Here is an 11,403-nt window from a genome sequence, read left to right as displayed (position 1 = left end):
TTATGAATAATCGTATTTATAATTCACAATGTGGCTAGTTTAATTAGCCTTTTATCATGCCGCTTGGGATTATAGTATTTAATTCCCAAATTTTGATTTATTGCCACTACTTGACTTTTAGCATTCTCAGGCTTTATATATACGGTTAAATTATATTAATAAACTATGAGTTATATCAATTAACAATTGTCTCTTAAAATTCCCAAATTATTTATAGAAATTTCTAGAGAGACTTTTCATCTTCCCCTCATGCAACTATAAATACCCCCTTAAGGGTAAGGAGAAAATCACAATCTCTTGTGTCATTCCAAGTCCTCCCCTTGGATTGATAGCTCGGAGATTGTCAGCGGCGATCAAAACCTTGCTCTCTTGTGCCGGTCCAAACATTTCCTGGATTGGTAGCTTGGGGAGCGTAGGTGGCGATCAAAGCGAAAATTAGTGGCGATCAAAGCCTAGTTCTCTTGTGCCGGTCCAAGTTTTTTACTTAGATTGGTAGCTCGGGGAGCATAGGTGGCGATCAAAACGAACATTAGTGGCGATCAAAGCCTGGTTCTCTTGTGCCGGTCTAAGTTTTTTTCTTGGATTGGTAGCTCGGGGAGCATAAATGGCGATCAAAGCGAACATTGGCGGCGAGGATATTGACATGTTTTTAATCAACTCACTTAGTCCATGGATTTTGATTTTTCTATGATTGTTGGGTTCAAAATGTCTAAAATAAGAATACTTAGAGTTTCTTAATGGATATTGACATGTTTTTAATCAACTCACTTAGTCCATGGCTTATAGCGATTAGATTGTACTAAAGTGACAATTACAGCTAATGAATTCTTTGAACAAAAAATTTAATATATCATTTTGAATCAAATTCTCGAGAATTTTGAATTGCTAGTAAATGAAGACCTTATGTCACCATTTTTATTTTGAAATATATTTCTCCTTAAGAGCAACCATATGCCATAGATACTTCATGAATTTGATGTTTACGATTCTGTGCAGATCATAAGAACTCTGAGAAATTCAAATAGTTCCAGACTTTGCACGATGATGCATGCATTGCATCATGGTTGATCAAGGAGCACATGATATTGCCGCCCAGGGGGAGGTTGGAGGTTTTGTCAACACGCCCTCCCTTGTGTACATGAGATGTTCATGAGAGGATAAAGGTGTTTTGATTGGATTTGCAATTTTGTTAGGTTCATTTCAGACCCCCCAAAGATCTTCGATTTAGACAATTTTGATATTTTGGGCTCAGGCTGTTGCTTTGACGATAAATTTGTATAATTTGGAATTCATTTGATCCCCATAACCATTTTTAAAGTGGTAATATGTAGTCAGTTTAGCTCCTCTGAATTTCTTTGAGGTGAGTGCTTTACACCAAAACGTATGCTATTATAAAATGGTTATAATCCCAACAATTAAAGTTACATATAACATATACTTGTCATAGGGAACCTATGAAATTGTCAGTGGTGCTATTTTCTGCAATAGTTTTTTAATGGTTATGGGTGGATTAAGTCCTAGACATTGAACATTTAAACTTGTGCCATGACCAATATGAGTATTTCACTTATTATCTTGAATTTTGCTTGCTTAATGGTATTGGGGCATGGAAAAACATGTTATCCAGTTGTTTGTGCTTGTACCCTGACCATTGTATATGAAATAAAGAAGTAAAATGTACGCTTCCTGTGTCTTTCATATGAGTTACGTGCACAATCATGTTTAACATGCAAGTCCGTAGAGTTTTAATGACATATCTATTAGGCATTAATGATAAGCTTTCCAATCATATTTAGTGAAGAGGCGAACTACCCTTTCATAAAATAACTCCGTCCAATCTTTTCCCAGGATAATGAAGTTATAGGGCTAAAGAGTATTTTGTGCTAAAATTATTCCCGAATTCATTTCCATTCAGGTTAAGAACTCTTATGATTATTTTGTTGGCAGAACCTTAGAAGAGACTAGAGTTCATAAGGTTTTAAGAATAAAATTGAATAAATAATTTTGGAAACATTATCTTTAAATTAATGGGCAAATATGGCACCTCATCACCTAAACTTACCAACTTATTTGGTAGTTTAGTTAAGATTCAAAGCTCGGAGTTGATTGAAAGAAGTTACATTTCATAATTTCCCATACTTAGATCAAATGAGCATTGTTTGGCGTTGTCTATATGATGAATTTTACTCTTGCTTAACGTAAATGAAGGACTACATCCCTACTTGTGGAGAAATTATTATGTGCGGATGTCGAACGCCGTCCGGAGACCAATCAGAATGCACCACGTCGCTCCTTTGCTTGGTACTGCGGCTTGATACTGCTCGGTACCGCGGCTCGATAATGCTAACGTGGCTGCACCTGATTAGCCTCCGGACGTAGAGCTGCGTTTGGTATCCGCACAGAATAATTTCTCCTACTTGATAGGACATTAAGCATTTTGATTAATGATTCTAGTTCTTGATAGCGATCATTTGCAGCATTTATGAGAAGGAAATTTATGCATGCTTATGCAGTTAGGGGTACTGTGATGTACCATTTGTTTACTGCAAGCATAAAGCGTAGATAGTGTAGTATAGAAATGAGATCACACACAGCATGCACTAGAAACTTGACTAGGGAACAGTAGCGCACCAATTACTGATGTACCTCTATTAATTGATCTTTTCGTGTTTTCTTCCCTGAATGGTATTTCTAATCGTCACATGGGATAGGAAATTACTATTCTAATTATTATTCAAGCCACTAAAACGCTTATCTGCTAACATTCTGATCATGGCCATCTAGTCATAAGTTTACTTTATTTTGCTTTTTGAAAAATCTGGCATTCTAATTTGAGTTAAAAACATGCAATAGAAAACCCTATTACTGAGCTTGCGTGTCTTTATTGGCGTCATAATCTTGGAAAGTGCACTAGCAAAATAACTCGGAAAAAAAATTGTTTCAGGATATCTTTGAATCAGGATGAATATGAAAATTATTGAATCTGCTTTGAAATTAGCACAATACAAACTTTTTGTCCATAACACTTATCTCAAAGCAAATTCAATGAGCCCATCCTATACAAATTGTATCAGAATATCTTATCCCAATATCTTATCCATCTTGGTGAGGATAGCCTTATAAATGAACCTAACTGAAACGCAACAGTATATATTGAATGAAATCCTAGTTTGCAACTGGGATGGCAGGGAAACTTGTTGGCCACTATGATTTTGTTTGCTCTTTTTCAACCACCAGCCTTGCAATCTTAACCACTGCAGTCTTATTGACTTCCAAAGGACAGTCAAAATTGGTATAAACGCATGTGCAACCACTTGATGTAAAAGCTTGATTGCATAAGTTTAGGTAAATGCCTCTCCACTTCCTATTAATGGTAGCAAGATGGGCAACTTAATTTTCTTTATTTCCAATAGCTTTAATGCACTCCATTGATCTTATCTGATAAAGTATCATTTTATCTGACAAAAGCGCAATGAATGAGGTCCCACAATGCGCCAACTTATTATCTTTTAGTCATGCCAGCCTAACGAACTAGCCATTTAAAGAGCCACTATAAGATTATCTAGGTGTTGGATGGTGATTGGGGGTTAATTCTTGGTACATTATGCCATTATCGCTTTAAAGTCTCTACTTTTTAGCCATGATCTAGTGCTCTCAGTACATTGTAAAGTGACGACATTGGTGGTGTTGAAAGCTTCAGTAGATTGTAAGGTATAAATGAAGGAAGCGAGGATTCCACTTCCAGCTAAAATGATGGCAGAGTTTCATAAAGAGAACTCTCTGTCAGCCATTTATTGGTTTAAGCAATAAGTTGACGGTTCTCATTATCCCTAAGAAAGCTCTTCGAAGCATCTCTGATTAGGATTGCAACTTTTTTGTTTTTGGAGATGGCCGCAAAAGGCATACATGTGTGGTATCATCAATATGAGAAATTTTTATGTGCACAAAACACATCTAGTGCTAAATGTGTTCTGTCACTGTATTGCTATATATTACTTTGTGCATAATATACAGTAACAAATAATTTGACACAGTAATGCTTATGTTGCTTTATGTTTGTTTTGCACTTGTATTAATCTCCTATGAGTAGCCATTTAATGGAACATGAATTTGTTAAACCGGTCCAACCGGTCTGACGGGACCGGTTCACGCATAAGAAGGCGGAACCATCCGCCTCATGTATGCGATATCGGACGCCGAATGCACGCCCGAATCCGCTGGAGCCATTTAGGAAAGTTTTTTGGGGGAATTAAGAGGAAAATTTGAATGTAGGGGCTGTTTAAGAATTTCCTTTTGATTTATATGTGCATTAAATACTTTGTTTTTTTAGGGGTATGGCATCTTGAATTTGGCTGAAATTTGAGATCTTTTAGATTTAGGTTTTCTTTGGGCTCTAGCGGCGTCTAGAGATTTGGGAGAGATTGATCCTTCTCTCGAATAGAGGATCAAGTGTATCTTGCTATTTTTCGTTTTGCTTTAATCAAGTAATACAAATTATCTACTGTTTTGTGATTTTGTGCGGATTCTGTTTCCGAAGATTGGTAGGAAATACTTAGACATCTGTTTCTTATCAGAATTGTTTCATTGTTTTGAATTGTTTAGATAAACAGAGTATGGAATTATCATGTCAGACCATATATTTTATGATTTTTATAGGATAGGCTCCATACCCCATAATGCGTCGTGGAGGGTTGGTTATTACATATGCTAGTGTAAAGCTTATTCAGCTTTAACAACTACTATGTGGAGCCTTGAGAAATAACTTAGCATGGTCTACCTGATATTATTAACCCGAGTTTTCTTTAGGGCAAGTGAAATAATTGCACCCAACTACCAAATAGGGTAGTCAGAAAATTAGCTGTTACTTTTCAAAGCACACAGAAGACGCAACCACTGATATGTACTTTTTAGACATGAAGGGTTCTGAGGCTTAATAATGCAATATCATGGAGTTTTGTGGGGCTTTTTTTCTGCTTCTTTCTCGTGAGATCAGATAATAGCATGTGGGAGTAGCATTGGTACATAAAAAAGTATATTTGACTACAATCCTGATTCTGCCAAGGTGGATGTAAACTAAAGTTGAGAACAAAAAGCCTTTTTGGTGGATGCCATGATTTCTTGGGTGCTTTTTAGGGATTTCGTGGTCACTTGAAAGCTGAAAGGAATGCTTTCAGGATAAAAGCAACACTTGATGCTGGTTTCAGAAATACTTTCTTGAAATGCAATGCACTTGTGGAGGATGACTATTTATGCTATATTTTTTACTTAACCACCACCACCATCATCATCATCACCACCATCATCATCATCATCAACATCATCATCATCATCATCATCAATTTCTTCTCAAGCCTATTAAGAAGAGATATGCACGGGGTGGCCTTTATATTATCATTATCATCATTAGTGTTATCTTTATTTTTTATTTTTTTATGATCAGCTTATGAATAATATGATATTTTTTTTCAATACATCATTCCTAATATCACCGCAGATCTGTTTTAATATTCTCATTTTTGCATAATCAACTAAACTATCATTTCTCAATCTCCTTAATCAAATTTTATTAGAAAGCAAGTGTTTAATTGATGTTGAGTTCTCATATAGACAAGGCACACTCAATTTTCTTGTGACTTCTCAAAGGCTTTTTTTTTTTCAAACAAAATTTTATTACAAGTAAGAAAAGCGCAGCACAAGCAAGATCCGAAAATCAAAATACATCAGAGAAGAGACATGAAAGTAAAAGCAACATAAAAAGAACAGACAATCAAGGATGCAAGAAAAAGAGCCAATAGCGGACTCAGAGTGGTAGCCCCCTGCAACGACCCCACAGTCAGGCACGGGCCATCCATTGGTGACAAACACAGAAGAAACCACAGCATCAGCCAAGGTAACTTCTCAAGGCTATATGATGACTTTTAAGAGTTTTGTTTGTTGCACATTACTTATTGCTTCAGCATCAATGCCCTTGAACAGAACAAGTCCTCTATGGCTCCCACATAATGGGGCCTCTCCTACTGAATTAGCCCCTTTTTCAGAAGATCACAAGGGTTGGAGTTTCCAGACTGGTTATCAATAGTATTGCTTTTGGATTTTGTCCATTTCACTTATCTAGACAGCCTTCCTTTGGAAGTCTAGTTAGATGCATTCGTTTCTCAGCCTTCCGTGTGACCCACAAGTATTCTTTTTCTTCACTTGCGTGATATATACTTTCTTTCTCCACAAAGCATACTATATATGCAGAATATCTTCCTGCTTTCTCCCTTGAATTCATACTTAGTAACAGTAAAGGAAAATGAGAAAAAAAATAATAATAATAAGAAAACTTTTGCATTCAAACTAATTGGTAAATTGCATTTTTGTACCATCAAAGACTGATGGGGAGTGATGGATGGGGATGTGGTGACATTTTGAATTAATTGAGGGGTGAAGTGTGGACCTTTCTTTTCTACTTTGATGGCTTTGTATTGACAAATGTGTTGTTGCATCAAAATCATATCACCCCTTTCAATAAAAAAGACATAATTGGTTTGCTTGGATGCTTCATGTTTACTACTGATTCCAAAGATAACCATGAATGACTTTTAGGAATAAAGTGGAGTGTCCTTTTGCCAAATTGATAGCCTTGTCTTCTTCATATTCTTTAGTTTACTTGATGTTAGGTTCTGTTGATAGGTCTTCTTCAAAGTTACAATGGCCATTGAAAATTTTGAAAAACTTGTTTGGACATTTCTCTGCCTTTTTTTTTTTTGGCTGTAATCCACTTAAAAACTGCAACTTCTTGCAGGCCCTACAGATCCTACGTACTTCTTGTGTCAAATTTGATTGATTCACACTTTCAATAGTAAATTTTGTTGTACTATTTAAGTAGGAAAGATAAGTCATTTCACTATGGTAGGGACCCACGCTCCGACCCCAAAAAAAGTAGAGATTATTTTATGTGGGCACTGGACACAGTTTATCATCAAGAGGTGAATCAGGTGCAGCCATGTCATTTAGTACCGAGTTGCGGTGTCGAGTAGCCGATGATGCGGCACATTTTCATTGGGCTTTGGTGTTTGGCGTTCCCACAGAATAATTCATCAAAAAAAGGGGGGAAGATGAGGGATGGGCGAATATAGTTGAATTTGCTAGAAATTAATAGTTGGCACAAGCCGAGGCTAATAAAAGTGTGATGTGGCCGCGTCATGCCAATTACGAACAATAACACTCATTTATTCTTCACACTAAAAAAAAAAGCAAAAAATCTAACAATTGAGCAAAACAAGTAATTGTAAATCTACAAATTAGTGCTTAAGTTTTATTCTAATAATAAGGAAATTTTAGAACATAAAATAAAAAATAATGACAATCACCGTTGTAAATTATAGGTGCTGATCACTCCTCAACTAAGGTTTTATTTGGAATAATTTTTTTGCTACTTTATAAAATTATTTTAAAAAATAGTAAAAAAATTATGCCAAACGAAATCAAAGATAATTAAACTCCTTTGTATACTTAATTGGTTATGAAAAGTGAAAAATTAATTAAATCTAATTGGTCTGCCTTAATTGAATAATACTTCCATATAAGAAAGGTAATAATTATTTCATTGATTAAGAATTGGAGCCACAAAGCAACCCTTATCAATAATCAAAGTATAAAATAAAGAAGAGGATGCCTGGACTTTACCGCTTTCCAGCAACCTGTTCAAGGGCCCCATCATGCCACAGTTGAAGACCATGAATCTGCCCAAATCTTTTTATTTATTATTATTATTTTTTTTTTTTGGGTATTTGTGGTGGCCCCCCTATGAGCACCAAGTGTCAAGAGTGCAAGCATGGCATGTTTCTTGCGCAAGAAATAATTATACAGGTGTGAAATCAAAATCCCCTATTATTGCAGAGTTGGTAGGAAGGCTATATCACAATTTTTTTAATTTTAATATATAATAATAATTATTATTATTTATTATTTATTTTATATATTTATATAGATGAGATTTAATTCAAAGTTTTTGATAATGACTTCAAAATATATTAAGGGTAGGTTCGGCCGATCATAACTTTTATAAAAGTGATTGTAAAATTGTTACGATTTACGAGAAAAATAATTTTTTTAAATTTGTTGTAAAAAATTAACTTCTCGTATTTAAAATTTTAAAATCAACGAGAAAATAGTAGTCAAATGAAATTATGATTGAGTTCTGAAAAAATGAAGTAGGAAGAAAGCTGTCTCAAGCGGATCCTTAGAAACATTGTGAGTGTATGAAATAAATTGGAATATTTTATCGTAATTTAAGTTTTGAGCCATCCATTTTGATACTACTTTTAAGAATTATAAATTAAAAAAGAGTTAAATTTGGGCTTATAAATTGAAGTGATTTTATTCAAGTGAACTGATGCTATTAAATTGTAAATTAAAAAAGAATTAAATTTAAGTCAACTTTATATCTAACAAAGTAGTAATATTCTTTCTTTCTTTTTTCTTTAGAAAAAAAGAAATAGAGAAGAGAGAATGTGTTATTTGCTTAAGGGATTGGGAAGCATATTACTGCTTTGAAGTTATGATATTTGTTCCTTTTGATTAGAAGAATAAAGCATCGTTTGGGACGGCTTTCTTATTACTTTCTAAAGTTATCTTTTAGTACCAAAATCATTTGAATAATTAGAAATTTTTATACTAAAAAATTACTTTAAAAGATAATAAGAATGCTCTCCCAAACAAAGCCTAAGTATTCATTTGTCACAACTTTTTACTGCTTTATAAAAGTAATATTTAAATATTAATATATAAAAAAATTGTGGTTAAAGCTTAAATTATTAGGCTACATGAATAATCATATAAATATCTCATTTATTATTAAATTTATGTGATGAATTATAATAAAAATTCTTACATAATTAAAAATAGTTAAAAAAATTATAAGTAAAAATAAAATAAAGTTTATATTAAATGAAGGCTGAGAAAAGTCAACTTAATATACTCTGATAGGATAATTATATATAGAATATGGGTCGAACCTGTCAGGATTATTATATCAGTAAATTGAATAGCTAACATTACTCGAAAAAATAAAAAAGATAATTAATTGCTTATGGGTCTTACTGTTAAAAAAATGATATAAATATTTTATAAATAGTTTCATATGTAGCAGCTTGGCGTTTGCCTTGATCTTAACTGGCCATGTGGTTATGGTAGCTAAGTGACCCTTTTAAGGCTTGGTTTTGGGGATAAATTATGTTATGCGGAGCCGGTTGCACAATGTCGTTCAGAGACGAACCAGAATACGTTATTTCAGTGATACCGAGCCACAATAACGAGCGGTACCGAGCTACAGTACTGAGCACAGGGGTAACGTAGCACATTCTGATTGGTCTCCGGAAGGTGATCGGCATCCGCACATAATAATTAATCTCGTTTCGTTTGGGTGAGCTTCTCTATTATTTTTTAATAAAAAAAATTAAAGGAAAAAGTTTTATGCTAATTTTTTTTTAAAATAAAATAATAAAAAAATTGTTCCAAACCAAGCTAAATTCAATAAAGCGGTTTGAAAGGTAGAAAAAAAATAATTGTTAGAATGTACCGTTTCTCAATAGCATAGCTTTGAAATTGTGTCACATATCATTTAAAAATTTAAATTATATGTTTGATTAGTTATCTATTGAAAGCTTTTATGAAAACAAAAAATATATAATCATTTTGAGCACAATATAATAAATTGAAAATAGTTGTGACATAAGATTATAAAATTAGCACCGGTCATTTGTAAGGCAAATAAAAAAATTATATTAGGATATTTAGATACAATTTATATTAGGACGAGCTTGGAAATTATTGGATTGGATTTGTTGAGATTAATGATGTATATGAAGAATTTGTGTTGAACTAATATGAAAAAAATTAATAATCTATAATCTAATTCTGATACAAATTATATGAGAGGATTCTGATAGGTTTTTGTTTTCCGCTATTGCATTATGTGGAAATGTTAAACTAGTCACAAGTCTAAATGATTGTTGAATTTGTAGTATTGATCTTTATCATATCTAAGGGCACGTTAATAACGCTTGATCTGCTGTGGATGACAACATGAAAACTCTGCTATTGATGTTAAATGATTATCATAAAGAGTCACGTAGAGTCAAACATCACGTAGTATTATATTGACAATATAACCTCTTGACAAAGAGGCATGTTTGTAGTGCTTTCTTTGTGAGGCTAGAGATAGCAAGAGAATTAAGGATTATAGGTCAACCAGGTAGCAAAGCTAATAGCCCAAGCTCTATGTGAGTTTTATTGAAAATCAATTAGTAAGTGGTCAAAGTAAGATTAGACCAATTAAGCTGATAACTCCTTTGGGGGAGGTCGAGCTAAATAGAATCAAATGAGCTTAGTGAGAAGCTCTAAGAATGGAGTGAATAGGCAAAAGGGGATCGAGATAGCTTGGAGAGAGTGAGCATCAAAGTTTCCTTTGGGCTAGGAAAATGTTTCCCCCGCCACAATGAGATATTTGTTCAATTTGCTCATATTCTTTCGCCTCTTAGTCTAAATCTTTTTCCTGGCCCATGTGTCCCATCTCTAACATTAATAGACATTATTCTTTTTCATTTTGTTAATTATGTGAAAATGTTAAAGTATTCACAAAGGCTAGATGATTGTTAAGTTCATAGTAACATTTATGACATTCCATATCATGTTAATAATGCTTGGTTTGTTGTGGATGATAATGGGAAAACTATTAGGATTGAAGGGTTATGAAAAAGCATCACGTTGGGTCAAACTCCATGTAGCATTGTATTGATAGGATAGCCTCTTGACAAAGAGGTGGTGTGCCTATAATGCTTTTTTGGTAAAGTTTGAGCAAGAGTTTAGGTCGCAAAGCTACTAGCTCAAGATATGATTGGGTTTATTGAACAACAATAATGAAGTGGTCAAAGTAAGATTAGATTGAGCCGGTAACTCCTTTGAGGGAGATCGCCCAAAGCATAATCAAATGAGCTTAGCGAGGAAGTTCTAAGAATGGTGTGAATAGGCTAAATGGGGGAGAGTTTGGAGTGAGTGAGAATGAAAGCCCTCTTTGAGCCACACAAAAAAAAAAGCTTCCCAACAATGAGATATTTGTTCTATTAGCTTATATTCTCTCACCACTTAATCTAAAAATCTCATTTTCCTGACCCAATGGTTTCCTCTCTAACATTAAGAGGCATTGCTCTTTTTCATTTAGTTAATAATAATAATAATAATGGTGTTGGAATGTTATTTAATTATATATCATATTTTTCTTATATATAATCTCAAATAAATAAATAAATAATGAAAATATTACAGTGATATTCAAAATTAGAAGCAGTTTTCTAATATTCTCCTAACAAAAAAAGTCTTTTAATTGCCTAGTAGAGGAACCATGAAGGGGCAGGGGTG

The sequence above is a fragment of the Dendrobium catenatum genome, unplaced genomic scaffold (genome assembly GCF_001605985.2).
Source record: "Dendrobium catenatum unplaced genomic scaffold, ASM160598v2 fragScaff_scaffold_665, whole genome shotgun sequence".
Classification (NCBI taxonomy): domain Eukaryota; kingdom Viridiplantae; phylum Streptophyta; class Magnoliopsida; order Asparagales; family Orchidaceae; genus Dendrobium; species Dendrobium catenatum.
This window is presented reverse-complemented; position numbering follows the sequence as displayed.